A 16,946-nucleotide genomic window follows, 5' to 3' on the forward strand; every position below is an offset into this window, starting at 1 on the left:
TCTCTTCATGGGCAACGGAGCAAAGGTTGTTGTCGAAGCTCAAGGAGACTACATTTTGAAGCTTCGAAATGGTTTGGAAGTTATTTTGAATAATGTTTTGTATGCTGCTAGTTTAACTAGGAATATTATCTCCGTTTCTTTATTAAGACAATATGGTTTTGATTTAAAGTTTGTGGACGATTGTATTTGTGTTTTTATGAATGATGTCTTTTATTTTAAAGCAATGCCGTCTAATGGCATTTATGAATTAGTTCATGATAACACATATTATGATAACACGTTGTACCAATCAACCACCAAGAAACTCAAAATGGATTTGAGTAAGACCTATCTTTGGCATTGTCGCCTTGGTAACATAAACAAAGATCGCATACATACACTTAAAAAAATGGTCTTTTGGAATCAAATGAAGATGTTTCATTTGATAAATGTGAGTCTTGCATGCTAGGAAAGATGACCGAGGAACCCTTTAGTGGAACAAACAAAAGGGCAAAAGACTTATTAGGTATCATACATTCGGATGTATGTGGTGTTGGGGTTTAACAAGATTATCAAAGTCATAAAACCTTACTTTTATGAAAAAAGCAGTGGAAATAAGTTTTAAATCTCGTTACTTTAATGAATGTAAAACCAATTTTACACATGCAAAACCCAATCCCGGATCCATATACGATATACATACTAAAAAACACATGCATGTCACTATAAGTCCATGCATGTTAAGACTACCTTTCAACACCAAGGAAGTGTGAAAGAGATGATGAATGGTAGGCTAGAACTTCAAAGGAGGAGTTCCTCAAGCTTGTATACCCTTCAAGCCTTCAACAACACACCTCTTAGTTCGAATTTACATTTAAGATTTTCTTCCTTCCCTTGGCTCCTCTTTGGCTGAAATTATAGAGAGAAAAAGGGAGTGGAGAGAATTTTTATGTAACTTGCAAAATTGAGAGAGAAAGAGGAAGTGTGTGTATCTTTTTGCACCACCCATAGCCCCAATTAAAAACCTTGCATGTCTCCACTAATTTGAATAAATAATAAAATAAGGGAAGAGGAAGAGGGGGGGGGGGGGGGCACCCTCCTTCCTTTCTTGTTTTTATTATTTTTAACACTTTCCATATATAAATATATATGTATATATACATACATATATATACACATATATATATATATATATTTATGTGTTATAACTTATATTGTGTTATAACACATTATAAGTAATATGCTAGGTAATAATTTTCACATATTGTTATTTAACCATCTTAATTACACTATGGAATGTTCTCTTTCAAAATATAAATCATCCATATGATTCATTCATTTCACAAGTACATTGTATTTAGAAACCCTTTCCAAATAACATAAGTGTCAATATTTATTTACTTATGATCATATCATATATAAACAAATATAATTGGTGTTTGTCTAGCTTGTTATTGGGTATGACCCGACTTGGATAATGACGTGCTAGCCACATCAATTATAATATGTGTCTTGGGCAGACCGAGTCCAACAATCTCCCACTTGCAAAAGATACATAGAAAGTTGATGCAGGTAGCAAATACCGCCTAACTATGGTTTACTACCCCTAATACGCATGACAAAGTGCCATTCAATAACATCATCCCCTTCAAGTTCCTTACTTGAAATGATTTTGGTGAATCTATCATTTATCCTTTTGTCCCAGATGTCATGTTAAATCCAGAGATAGAGTGATCATTCTCTATTGATTTAACTTAACAGGCCTTAGACATCTTACTCTCAACGAATAAGAGGGACAAATCCCCTTTTGACTACATACGTCTTTCACAATCACCTTGTACTGCACCCGATCTTAGCCTTATGTACCGTCATGTTTCAGAGCAGCGAAGAACTAAGTCAAATTATGATACTTGGTGAAGACCCAATATGTATCTCAGGTCAGAGGATACTATGAAATTCGCCTTTCCTCAAATTTACTTATGATCAATCACAAAGATTCCATGTAGTAACATTTGAGAGCGGGTCAGTCCAATATTTATATCCCATACATATCTATGAACCTTGGTAGAAACCTTTTGCTTTATATTCATACCTTATGAATATCCACCAATCCAAGTTCATAATAGTCTTACCTTCATACTTGTTCCCACAAACATGAACGACTACAGACATTTCGAATAATTGATTTATTCATGGATTTAAACATGCTAAAATGGAACATAACTCAAAATGTCATAATCATAAACAATAATCATATGATGAGTAAAATAACAATTGTTCCGATACCCAAATACAAAATAGATCATATCCAATCACTAGAATATCGAAGTCCTAAGGCACAAGTGTGACCTTCATGCTTTGGCCTTTCAAGGAGTTTAGTGAGTGGATCAGCAATGTTTTGATCGGTGTGAACTTTGCGAATACTTATCTTTCCATTTTCAACTTCATCCCTTATGTAGTTGAATCTCCGCTCAATGTGCCTCGTCTTTTGATGTGCACTAGGTTCCTTGATTTGAGCAATCGCACCCTCATTGTCAAAAAAGATTTCTAGAGGGTCCTGAATGGTACGGACCACCCCTAGATCGGCAATGAATTTCCTTATCCACGCAGCTTCTTGAGCTGCCAATGAGGCGGCGATGTATTCCGATTCTGTAGTGGACAATGCTACCACATCTTGTTTTGAGCTCTTCTAAGAGACATCCCCACCATTCATGATGAAAACATATCCCGATTGTGATAGAGAATCATCTCGATCAGTTTGGAAACTCGCATCCGTGTACCCCTTTACAACAAGTTCCTCTTTACCTGAACCGTATATTAGAAACATATCCTTAGTCCTTCTAAGATATTTCAATATACTTTTAACTGCCATACAATGGCTATTTCCCGGATTTTGTTGGTATCTACTTGTCATGCTTAAAGCGCATGACACATCCGGTCTAGTGCATATCATTGCATACATGATGGATCCAATAGCCGATGCGTATGGGATTCCATTCATTTTATCTTGCTCTTCCTTTAAGCTTGGGCATTGAGATGAACTCAATATCGTTCCTCTTTGAATAGGTACCAAACCTCTCTTAGAGTTCTCCATCTTGAACCTTTTCAAGATTTTGTCAATGTATGCACTTTGGTTTAAACCTATCAACCGCCTTGATCTATCCCCATAGACTATGTAGGCGGCTTCACCAAGATCTTTTATGGAAAAACAACTTCCAAGCCATGCTTTTACACCTTCCATGGTTGGAATGTCATTTCCAAATAGTAGTATGTTATCAACATACAATACTAAGAAAGTGATGATGCTCCCACTAGCTTTCTTATACACACAAGCTTCATCACCATTTTTGATGAATCCAAATTTCTTAACTTCTACATCAAAACGGTGATTCCAGCTTCTAGATGCTTGTTTCAATCCATATATTGATTTCTTTAACTTGCATACTTTATTAGGATGTTGTGGATCGACAAAACCTTCGGGTTGAACTATATAGACATCTTCCTCAAGATACCCATTAAGAAAAGCGGTTTTGACATCCATTTGCCATAATACATAGTCATAATGTGCGGCTATGGCAAACAATATCCTAATAGACTTTAGCATTGCTACGGGAGAAAAAGTTTCATCATAGTCAACCCCTTGAGTTTGAGTGAAACCTTTTGCTAAAATTCTTGCTTTATAAGCATCCAAGTTTCCATGCATATCAGTTTTCTTCTTGAAAACCCACTTACTTCCAACTGGTTTGGAATTAAGAGGTGGTACAACCAAATCCTATAGCATCCATCCATGAAAAATCCATATCTTTTGGTTGGATGACTAATTCTACCAGATTTGCGAACGTTTTGTGTATTTTGATCAACCATTTGATCATTCTCAACATCCTCTTGTTGATTGCTAGTATCAACCAAACATGTATCGGCTTGTGGTTCTCGATCCTCCTCGAGCTCCACCGATCTACTAGTACCTTCCATAAGGAACTTAGTTTCCAAGAACTCGGCCTTTCGAGCAATGAACACCTTTTGCTCGGTTGGGTTGTAGAAATAAAATCCCATGGAGTCCTTGGGATATCCTACAAAGATACACTTAGTGGATCGACTTTCAAGTTTGTTTTGGGTGTTGTTCTTGACATAAGCCTCACAATCCCATACCTTTAAATATGATAACGATGGAGCCCTTCCATTCCATATTTCAAAAGGTGTCTTGTCCACTTTCTTGGTTGGGGCCATATTTAGAATACGGGCCGCAGAGAGCAAAGCGAAAACCCAAAATGATAGAGGCAATGTGCTTCTAGCCATCATAGATGGAATCATATCCAATAGAGTTCGATTCCTCCTCTCGGATACACCATTATGTTGTGGTGTTCCGGGTGGAGTAAGTTGTGAGATGATTCCATAATTTCTAAGATGATCTTGGAAAGAATCACTTAGGTATTCACCTCCTCTATCCGAATGAAGTACTTTGATGGTTTTATTGAGTTGATTTTGTACTTCATTTTGGAAGATTTTGAAGATTTCAAAAGCTTCATCTTTGTGTCTTAACAAGTACGCATACCCATAATGACTATAGTCGTCAATAAAGGTAATGAAGTATCTTTCACCATTCCATGTCATTGCCTTAAAAGGACCACATACATCCGTATGTATGATACCTAATATATCTTTTGCCCTTTCGTTTGTTCCACTAAAGGGGTCCTTGGTCATCTTTCCTAACATACAAGACTCGCATTTATCAAATGAATCATCTTCACTTGATTCCAAAAGACCATTCTTTTGAAGTGTATGTATGCGGTCTTCGTTTATGTGACCAAGGCGACAATGCGAAAGATAATTCTTACTCAAATCCATTTTGAGTCTCTTGGTGCTTGATTGGTACAACGTGTTATCATAAGATGTGTTATCATGAACTAATTCATAAATGCCATTAGACGCCATCACTTTAAAATGAAAGACATCATTCATGAAAACACAGATACAATCATCCATAAATTTAAAATCATAACCATATTGTCTTAAAAGTGAAACGAAGATAATTTTCCTAGTCAAACTAGGAGCATACAAAACATTATTTAAAATAACTTCCAAACCATTTGGAAGCTTCAAAATGTAGTCCCCTCGGACTTTGACAACAACCTTTGCTCCGTTGCCCATTAAGAGACTAATATCTCCCTTTTTGAATCCATCACTTCCTTTGAACCCCTGCAACAAATTGCAAATATGAGTTCCACATCCAGTATCCAATACCCATGTGTTAAAGGAAATAATATTAAGATCAACATGAATCATGAAAGTTGTACCCGAGGTTTTCCCCGCATCCCTCTTAGATTTCAACTCTTTTAGATAGGTTGGACAATTCCTCATCCAATGCCCTATCTCCCCACATCCAAAGCACGGATCCTCTGCACAAACCTTTGGCTTCTTTTCTTTCGATTTGGGTGGTTCTGCTTTCACCTTTTCCTTGAACTTGCCCTTGACTTATCCTTACCTTTGGCAACCTTTGCCTTGGGTTCCGGGTGACGCCTCTTCCTATTTCTACCTTCATTAATCATGAGAACGGGTAAAACCTTCTTACCCATTCCCGTCTCGGCCTTCTTGAGCATTGCGTGAAGCTCACCAATGCTTTTGTCCCACCCATTCATGTATAATTCATAACAAAAGTCTTAAACTTCTTGCTTAGCCCATATAGGATCAAATCCATGGCTAATTCTTTTGAGACGGGACAATTAAGGTGCTCGAGACAATCAATGTGGCTTTTCATCTTAAGCACATAGGAGGAAACCGATTGGGTTTATTCCATACGACATGCATGAAGCGCTCGAACTGTTTCAAAGTGTACCACCCTAGCTTGTGTAAAGAACATTTCCTTAAGTTGGGTGATCATGTTGTATACCCCATGAAGTTTAAAATCCTTTTGAATCTTGGGAATCATAGTTCCCAACATGAGGCAAGAAACTTGCGCTGAATCCTCGTTGTGTTTTACCCAATTGTTATAGTTATCGGCATAATCAATGCTAGGTTTATCGGGAATTGGATCCTCTATTACGTAGTATTTGTTTTCTTGCTTGAGAATGATTCTCAAATTTCGATACCAATCCATAAAGTTGTTATAGTTTAGACGATCCTTATTGAGAATAGATCTTAGTGACAGGTTATTAACGGGTGGGATAATAACGTTAGGTGGATTGTTGATTGCAGCCATCTACAAATATAACAAAGAGCAATTTTAGTATTTTCGATCCCGGCTGAATCAGTATATTCAAGGGTTGGGAATAAAGGTTTGAATGACAATAGATAATCAGTAAAGAAGATTGTAGACAAAGATTCACTATTATTGATATATCGTTTTAATGGAATAGTGATTTAATGCAAGGAATGTGTAGAGATTCGTGACGGCGGCTGTACGAGGTTACACAAAGAGAATATTCGCTCAGGTGATTGTGCCCTCGTATTAAGCAAAAGATCCGCCTTTACATTGTAAACCTAGGAATTTATTTATAGGCCCAGCCATTCCTTCTAGAAACCCTAATGTCTACATAATGAATGACATAAATAAATACAAGTGTATACAAGTCTTCGAGTATGATATATCCTTGTCGAGCATACTTGATATGCATGACATGCTCGATACAAGTCTTCGAGCATAATTTACTTAGAATATTTTCAGATAAAAAATATTCTCTCCAGAAGACTTCAATCTTCATGATGAATCCTTGCTTTGCTCTAATAAGTCCTATGAGCACGTATGTTCTTCTAGATCTCTTCAATCGTGCCTTGTAACTTATTGAGAACAATCTTCAGCATAATCGAGTGAGAAGCTTGCTCAGGACTGAACCATGCTTGAAGTCTATACTTAGAACATTTATGATCTTTCTTTATTGTATCCATGCTCGACCCACCAATGTGCTCGGAACACTTGGTTTAAGCCGGATAGGTCAAGTTGTTTGTTCGATTGGAAATCCATACTTGACGAAGAACATCCTTACTTGATGAAGTGTAGCTTGCTCGAAGCCTTCAACACCTAGAAGAAATTCTTGATGATAGTCTTATAGCCATAAGACCCATGCTCGAGGTAGTGAAACCATGCTCGAATGCCAAAGCTTGCTCGTAGTCCATACTTAGCCATTTCTTTGAGGAGGGTGAGAAGATTCCAATGTTCCTTTGTAAATATCCAAGTCAACATGCGTACTTGTAAGTATATGAATGAATTGTATGTTGCCTGGTTAACAAGAAGTCACTCAGCATAGCTAACTTTTAGTATGCACGCAGATAAATAGGTTGAAGGAGCTGGCTTGAGGATGGCACATGGTAGGGACTGGGAGACTGGCATCTTGAGAGAAGAAATGTTGTGATATTTTATGTTATGCTTAAGACAAGTTAAATTCTATTAAGACAAGATTGATAATTTGTAATATATTGGTCGATGTTTTATGATTCCGTAAAAAGTTTTATTTCACTATGATATTTAGAACTGTGTGTATGAGTAAATCCAACGCCCAATGTAGGGCACCGGGGTCGGGGCCTTACATGTTGGTTCGTGTCTGACATGTATGTCGGTATGAGACCGGATTCTGGTCTAACATGTTCAAACCATCAATATAATAATAAAATCTAAAAGAGTCGGTAGCTAATTCGGGTTAATTCATTTAGTAATTTAAAAGCCCTAAATCAAACTAACATAAACCCTAAACGGGCCAAGATGAAATTGACCACAGAACCCCATTAATCATTGAAATTGATTGAGGGCTTTCATTTAGAATATGAAAATGAACAACTTAGGTGCTTTACACTTACCCAGAAAGTGTTATAAACCGTTTGTGTGACACGTCTGCCACTTATCTTAAGGATTCGGTATATAGCCAACAACAGATGGATTGTCAGCTGGTCTGGTCAGCCTGTCTCGAACTATACCCGAATCATCGTGCACTCCAGGTGTCGTTAGAAAGGTGAAGACCTTTAAACCGTTTGAGATATCTGGGATATCATATTCGTGCGCCCCTGGCGTTCGTTGGAAAGGTGAAGACCTTTAAACCTTGAGGGATATCAGGGATATCATATTCGTTTGGGAGGTGATCAGCCTCTGACTGTTGTCGAGATAACATGTTCTTAGGATAACTGCAAGACACTAAGCTCTTGATGAGGGGTGGGTGTTAGCCTGGCTAACACCCCTCCGATGCTTAAGTCAGTAAGCTTGATTTAGAGATAATAACGTTCAAGGAATGTAAAAATATATGAGGGAACATACCTTTATCTTTAGAATACAAACGTACTAGTTGAGGATACTAACAAAAATATGTCTTTAGGTGAATAACATTCTAAGCTCTTGGTATAGGAACACCTTCCATAGTGATTAACCTGTAGGCCCCTTTACCTGCTTCTGAATCGATTAAGTAGGGCCTTCCCACTTTGGAGCTAGCTTTCCATCTGCTGGGTTAGTGGTATTCTGGAATGCCTTTCTTAATACCATATCTCCTATCTGGAACCTTCAAATCCTGATATTCTTGTTGTAGGATTTGGCTATTCTTTGTTGGTATGCTGTCATTCTGATTCTGGCGAGATCCTTGAGTTCATCGATGGTATCCAGGTCTTCGGTAAGATTTTGTTTGTTGGACTCAGTATCCTGGATGCTGATTCTTGCTGTGGGGATCACCATCTCTGTAGGGATAACAACTTCGGCCCAAACACCAAGGAGAAAGGTGTTTGTCCCGTTGCATTTTTCGACGTGGTTCTATCAGCCCAAAGAACAAATGGTATTTCTTCAGTCCATTTCCCTTTTTTGGATCCCAATTTCTTCTTCAGATTGTTGATGATGATCTTGTTACTAGATTCTGCTTGACCATTAGCTTGAGGATGTACTGGAGTTGAAGTCACCATCTTGATTCCCCAACTTTCACAGAAGTCGGTTGTTCTTTTTCTGATGAATTGTGATCCATTGTCATAAACAATCTCTGCTGGGATACCGAATCTTGTTAATATGTTGCGTTTGATGAAAGAGATCACATCCTTTTCTTTGACTTGAACAAATGCCTCTGCTTCGATCCACTTGGAGAAGTAATCCGTCATGGCTAACATAAAGACTTTTCCACCAAGAGCCTTGGGCAGCTTTCCCACAATATCCATTCCCCACTTCATAAATGGCCATGGGGAGATGATAGGATATAATGGTTCAGCTGGTTGATGTAATATGTTGCTATGTCTTTGGCAAGTATCACACTTCTTGGAGAAATCCATTGCATCTCTTTTCATCGTTGGCCAGAAGTATCCTGTCCTTAGTATCTTGGATGCTAAGGCCCTGCCCCCAGTGTGGTTTCCGCAGTCACCTTCATGTATATCTTTGAGAACTTCTTGTGCTTCTCGATATTCCAAGCATCTCAAGTATGGACCTGCAAGTGATTTCCTGTACAACACATTATTTAGGATAATATATTGGGTTACCTTCATTCGGAATGCTCTGGGATTTTCTCCATCTGGGATCTCGTTATTCTGAAGATGCCGTATTATGGGATCGGTCCAAGATGCTGGATTATCCTTAGGATTTGAAATTTCTAAGACTTCAAGGTTCTCCTTTGTTGCTGGAGTCAAGATATGCACGATAGGTATCTTGACATCTCCTGGTATCTTGAGAGCTGATGCCAAGTTTGCTAAGGCATCTGCTTCAGTGTTCTCTTATCTTGGTACCTGCACTATGTCAAAGTCTCGAAATATATAGCTAATTTCTTAACTATTTCTAAATATTTCGCTAAGTTTTTTGCATTCGCTGCATAAGAGCCATTGAAATGGTTAGCTAATAACAAAGAATCAACATAAACTTGAACATACCTGACCTTCATATCCTTAGCTAATTGCAAACCAGCTATTAAGGCTTCATATTCAGCCTCATTATTAGTAGCCTGAAATTCACAAGATATAGATAGAGGTATAATGTCCCCCTGTGGCAATTTTAGCAGGATACCTAGACCTGTTCCTCTTATGTTGGAGGCACCGTCAGTATGTAGGGTCCAACTTTCCTTGACTTCCAATTGCTGAACTTCTTTTTCAACTTCTTCAATTATATCCTGGCTAAAATCAGCCACAAAGTCGGCAAGTGCTTGAGACTTGATGGCTGTCCTCGGCTCATACAAGATATCATATGCGCTGAGTTTCACAGCCCACTTTGCCATCCTACCTGACATCTCTGGTTTTCTCAAAACAGCCTTGATAGGATAGTTAGTCTTTACATGTATAGTGTGAGTTTCAAAGTAATGTCTAAGTTTAGTTGAAACCATTATAAGTGCTAAAATTAACTTTTCAAGATAAGAATACCTGGATTCAGCATCTAGTAGGCTTTTACTTACATAGTATATTGGATGTTGTTGACCTTCATGATCCTTGACCAAGACAGCACTGATTGCACTCCCGGAAACTGCTAGGTACAGGGATAATGGCTCACCATCAATTGGCTTCATCAGGAGTGGTGCTGAGGATAAGTATTCCTTCAGAGATACCAATGCCCTTTCTTGCTTCTCTCCCCATTCGAACCTTTGATTCTTCCTCAGGATATCATAGAAGTCTTTACACTTCTCTGAAGATCTTGAGATGAATCTGTTGAGAGCAGCTATTCTTCTGGTTAATCTTTGGACATCTTTGACATTTCTTGGTGATTTGATATCCAGGATAGCCTTGATCTGCTCTGGGCTTGCTTCTATCCCTCTTTTGGTGACCATGTATCCCAGGAATTTTCCTGCTTTGACCCCAAAGTGACACTTGGCTGGATTCAACTTCATGTTGTATTCATCCATGATATCAAATGCTGTTGCCAAGTCTCTCAGATGATCCTCGACCTTCTTTGACTTTACCACCATGTTATCTATGTAGACTTCCATCGTGTCCCCCAGTTGGTCTTTGAACATCATGTTGACGAGCCTCTGATATGTCGCACCTGCATTTTTAAGTCCAAAAGGCATTGCAGTATAACAGTATATACATGTAGGAGTCATGAAGGCTGTGTCTTCTTGATCTAAAGGCTCCATTTGAATCTGTTGAAATCCTGAGGATGCGTCCATGAATGTTAGTAGCTCGTGGCCAGCAGTTGCATCCACCATTGAGTCAATATGCGGGAGTGGGAATTCAGGTCTGTGAAGTCCACACACACTCTCCATTTTCCATTTTTCTTCTGGACAACAACTAGATTGGCCAACCATTTAGGATATTGGACTTCTCTTATCATCTTGGTTTTGAGCAGCTTCTGCACCTCTTCTTTTATGATAGCGTTTCTCTCAGGAGCAAACTTCCGTCGCTTTTGATGTACTGGCCTGAAAGATTTGTCTATACCAAGTTTATGAGTGATAATAGATTTAGATATACCTGTTATATCTTCATGTTTCCAGGCGAAGGTAGAAGCTCTTTTCTTTAGAAAGGATATCAATTCCATCTCAATATCCTCAGGAATACTTGTTCCCAACAATACTTTGACTTTAGTATCCTGAGGATCCAAAGATACTTCCTTTACATTCTGCTCTCTTGCTTGCAGGACCTTCCCTAGTTGTTGCTGTAATTGCTTTGCTTGAGTAGGCTTTGTAGTCCACTTCATTGATGAAGCATAACATTCCTTGGAATCTTGCTGATCACTTTCAATTTTGATGACTCCTCAGGGAGTTGGGAGTTTCACACATTGATGGTAGGTCGAGGGTACCGCCTTCATGCTGTGGATCTAGGGCCTGCCTAAAATCACATTACAACAAGATAAAGAGTCAATAACGCAAAATTTTGTAGGGAGTTAGTCCACTCAATATATATATTGGAAGTTTGATTTCTCCCAAGGTGTTCTTGGTTTTGCCACTGAATCCGACAAGAATTGAGGATTTCGGGATAATCTCTGTTTCTGGGATATCCATTTTCTTCAAGGCCTCCATCTGAATAATGTTCACAGAGCTTCCTTCATCGACGAGTATCCTGCACACAAAACAGTTAGCTATACATAAAGTAATTACCAAACTGACATGGTTGGGATCCATAAGGTCACGTCTATCTTCCTCATTGAAGGATATGATTCTTTGAGTCGTCAATGTGGAAGTACGGAGAGGTCTTTCTCCGTTGTCCATCTTTGTTTCTCTGGAACGTTACTTAGCCGCTGAATACGAGGTTTCGCAGATGTCAGATCCTCCCGAGATGAAGGATACCACCTTAGCTCCGGGTGGTGGAGAAGGTGCCCTTTCAGGTATTTTGACAGGATCCTGGCTTTTGTTCTTGTTTTTTCCAAATAGTTCCTTCAAGTGTCCTTTGCTGAGAAGGTATCCTATTTCCTTCCGAAGTGCTATACAATCATCAGTGCGATGGCCAAAGTCTTCATGGAATGCACACCATTTTGACTTGTTTTTGTTTGATCCAGGCTTCTCATTCTTCTTAGGCCATCTGGCCTTATCACCTAAATCCTGTATGGCACAAATTACACCACCAATATCAAGGTTAAAGAAATATTCGGATATTTTAGGATATTCTTTGTCGTCTTCGTCTTCTTCCACAGCATTGATCTTGGGATTATCCTGCTTGGAATAAGGCTTCGGTCTGAAGAAATTTTGTGGAGAGTCGGACTTCGTGTTGGTGGACTCGTATTTCGGGACAACCGAGTTTCCATGAGCCTTCTTGTCATCCTACAGCCGAATGTATCTTAATGCCCTGTTTCTGACTTCATCAAGATTCCTGCATGGAGTCATGAGGAGGTCGTCATAGAAAGGAGAATCCTTCCTAAGTCCCATCTTGAAGGCTTCAACAGCAGCTGCCATGTCAAGGTTGGGGATTTCCAAGGCTTCCCTGCTAAATTTGATTATGTAATCCCTTAAGGATTCATTGTTATGCTAAACAATTCTATATAAATCACTTGTCATTTTCTCAAAAGATCTACTACAAGAAAATTGATTATTAAACAAGTTAATTAAATGCGCAAAGGAAGTGATAGTGTTGGAAGGAATACTTAATAACCATTTGAGGGCTGACCCCGCTAGTGTCGAACCAAACCCTTTACATAGACAGGCTTCTTTGATTTCTGCGGGGATAGGGTTGACCTCCATTCTTTCCCTGTATTGAGCCACATGTTCCTCAGGATCTGTAGTGCCATCATAAAGTTTCATGTTGGGAGTCTGGAATTTCCTGGGGATCTCCACGTCGCATATAGGCCAAGTGAACCTGGAAAGTTTGTGACTGCCCGCCGGGACTTCAGCTATGGGACGGATTATCCCGGGGATACTGGAGATCATGTCCTTCATTTTTTGTAATTCCCTGGCTATATCAGGACATATTCCTTTATCCTGCACAGATCCGCGGTTAGTGTATAAATTAGGATTAAGTAAACTGTTACCAAGATTTTGTTAAGGTCTTTGGTATCCTGAGCCAGAATGGTTAACTCCTCCATTGATAGTATCCTCAAGATAAAGTGGTGCCTGCATAGGGATATCATCTCCAACATGTACTTCTGAGGACATCATAGGAGATTCTGATGAAAATATGCCGGCTAGCATGGTTGAGCGAGGCTGCATGCTGATGGACCCTAGCCTCGTTGGTCCAGGTAACTCCTAGGATACCAAAGGAAAAGCTCCCCAGTATCCTGATTGCTGCTGTGGTGGAATCCTTGCTGATTGTGTCCCCAAGGATCCGGGATTCTGAAGGATAGAAGATCCTGGAGAATCAAAATCAAGGGCCCTGGGCATGATTGGGGTGGCTTCATACCCTGGTTTCTTCTTGATTCCTTCAATCTCCTTGAATAGCCTTGAGTTGGTCTTCTCTTGCTGCTCCATGTGCGTTTTGACCTGTTTCATCAAAGCAAAAACATCATTGTTAGAAATAACCGGGTCTATCCGTGTGGAGGACCCCGCGAATGGTTATATTTCCCCTCTGGGCTGAGTATTTTTCTTCGGCAGTGGTGGAGGTCCTGGGTTGACACTTGTAGCTGTAGTGACCACTGGAGCAAAGACTGAACTGGTTTTTGGTTGTGAGGCCATTGTAAAGAGAATGAAGGTGAATGAAATAAACGGAATTAATGGATTAAAGCACCATTAGCCCCACGGTGGGCGCCAAATTGTTTTGGTCAAAAATTGACAATGGTAATTTTGTAACCAAATTAGTAATCGGGACTAGTTGCTTATATGAAATGAACATAAAAGTGCTTGAACACAAGGATTTGTTGCTAGGAAAAAACCCGTTATCCTTAGGATAACAAGCAAAAAACCCCAGGCGGTGAAAACTATCACCACCGGTTTATTAATAACAAAGGTGATTACAATGGTGGAGCTCAAACTTGATCGTGATTACAGAGAATGCTAGTACTGGTAAGTCTCGTGTGTCTAGTGTGTGTTATGATCCGGTTTTGAGCTCTATTTATACAAAAATATAAAGCTAACTGAATATCCTATAAATAAGGAAACTGCGGAATTATTCCAATTATCCGTTAGCCCTTTAATCAGCACGTTTCCTTTCTTGTCACGCTTTATTAACTGAAAGTGCGAGTCTTTGGGGAATTTATACAACTATCTTTGACCTGGTAAATAAGGAAAGTAGCAAAGATCGTGTTAGTTATATAATGTAATTAGGATACCTGTTACCTTGGAGGATACCGCATCCTGAATCTGTTCTGAACATAACCTTTTCTGAGGATACTGAAAATTCGTGCCCTAACAAATCTCATCTATCAATGCTTCACCTCTATACACTTCTGTAAAAACGGTATCATCTGACTTTTCAATCTCTCATCTGAAGTCAATACCCAATTTTGCTTCCAACACAGCAAAATATTTCATATGAAGATTTAACAAGTCAGCTTGTTGTTTCCGTCTTAACTCACCATCTTCGGTCATTCTCTTCTGTTCAGCATTTTCTTTCTTCAACCTTTCATTCTCAATCACCAAACTATCAATTCGAATTCATTGTTCAGTAACAATAGCCTTCAATGAGTCATGATCTCTAAAAGAAGGAAAATCTCCAAAACAGCTCGCATTAAGTGAAGGTAAGCTAAAATCAGGAACCTTTCTAGCCGCTTTAGGTGAAACATGTGGAACTTGAAGTGTGGAGATGGTTCCATAAATGGTGTCTTTAAAATGTTATCATCTTTGCCCAGATCAACAACTGGTTCTTCAATTACAAATGCTGGATTGATAGGAGTCACATTCACCTCTTTTTCAATATCAGGTTCATCAATGAGTTTTAACTTTGGTGATTTAGCCCACCTTGACTTCTTCTTAATATGATTCATCTTTGGTTTCACCGGCTTCTCCACTACCTTCTCAGGAACATAAGATTCATCCTGTTCATCTATGGACTTACGTTTCTTGGAACTCACAGCCCTCTTCTCAAACTTAGCTCTTGGATTAGCTAGTCTCATCCTTCGGCCTTCAGAATCTGACTCTATTTCCCCAGGATCCTTCTCAGATGTCGCTGAGTAAACTTCTTCTTGAGTGACTGGTGTTACAACCTCTTTCTTCATAATCTTCTGCGTTTTCTTCTTGGGTGTAACAAATTCACCTTCTGTATCACACTCAATCTTGATAAAATGTTTACCCACTGGTTTAAACTCCAAGATTAATCTTTCTTCTTCATCCCGATCAGAATCACTTCCATCATTCCTCCATTTATTGTCAGATGGTGCAACATAATCAGGATTCTTGAGATGTCCAAATAATCCTCTGAACTTTGGAATATTAGCTTCTTTGATTTTCTTATAGGTAGCAAGCTTCGACAGATTATTGCTAGTGACATGATCTAGATCTTTGGCCCCTCTTTCTTGACCTTTGGAAATACGTCTTCAACAAACATCTGTACAAATCTCGGGTATTGTAACCATTGTTCGTCTCTGAAACTCATCTTCAAGTTGTCTAATATCATTCGGGAGAAATTGTACTTCAGGTTTAAGCACAACGAAGACATCATGCTCATTTGGTAATCTAGAATCTCCTCGTAACCACCTTTCCGATGTCCAAGGAAATGAACCATAATATGAACAAGATACTTGAATGACCTTGAAAATGTAGTCTTCCTTAAGGCTAATATGTTCAATGAGTCCCTGTATCCCATCCAAGCATACATCCTTTCACCATTCTTTCATCCAAATCAACTGGATCTGTCGATTCATCCCCGAACTCCAGAACCTTTCTAATCAAAGCTTCATTCATGACAATCTTCTGATCTTGCATTGTAGATAGGATATCTGTACCAAACACTTTAGCATTCTTCCAAAACTCAGTGACAATGCTTTCATATGGATCCACTGAATGTGTAATAGCCTTGTAAATTCTGGATATTTTTAAGAACATCATGATTACTTTAAATTTTGCTGCTTTGGGATCCTCTTCATTCAAGTAAGCACAGATGTTGTGCTTTGGATCAGTAACTTTCCCTTTCTTTCCCATATGAAAAACATAAGTAGATACACATGTTAATATTGAATTCAATCACAAATAAGATCTATTTAGCATATATGTATATATCACCGTATAAGTCTGGTTCAACATATAAGTCAAATCTAATGTATAAGTCAGATTTAACTTATAAGTTAAATCCAACGTATAAGTCAGTTTAACGTATAAGTTTGAATGTTTGACCTTGGTCAATGCATAACATATACTCCGTATATGTATAAACATATACGGCGCATATGTTTGTGATTTGAACAAAATCAAAACTTCAAATCTGCACAATATTTGGACTCAACAACTATCATACAATCATCGTTCATGTCCGTTAATTATTCATTTGAGTTCAATTTTATGACATATGAACATTTAAATGGTCAAAAATTTGTTTTAGTCAAACATAAAAGTTCTTTCAATTCAGATCTGACCCTAAGAACCCAAGATAATCCAATTGATTGTTATCAATGATCTCGTATCATCAAATCGAGTCTGTTGAGATGATTATTTTGTTCAATACATGTTCATTAAAATCATATATGACATATCCGTGGTCTTAGTTACTGTTCATCTACAGATCTGATAGAAAACATCACAAAT

This window comes from Bidens hawaiensis, unplaced genomic scaffold (genome assembly GCF_021521415.1).
Source record: "Bidens hawaiensis isolate Kalapana, Puna unplaced genomic scaffold, B.hawaiensis_p1.1 tig00000864_1, whole genome shotgun sequence".
Taxonomy (NCBI): Eukaryota; Viridiplantae; Streptophyta; class Magnoliopsida; order Asterales; family Asteraceae; genus Bidens; species Bidens hawaiensis.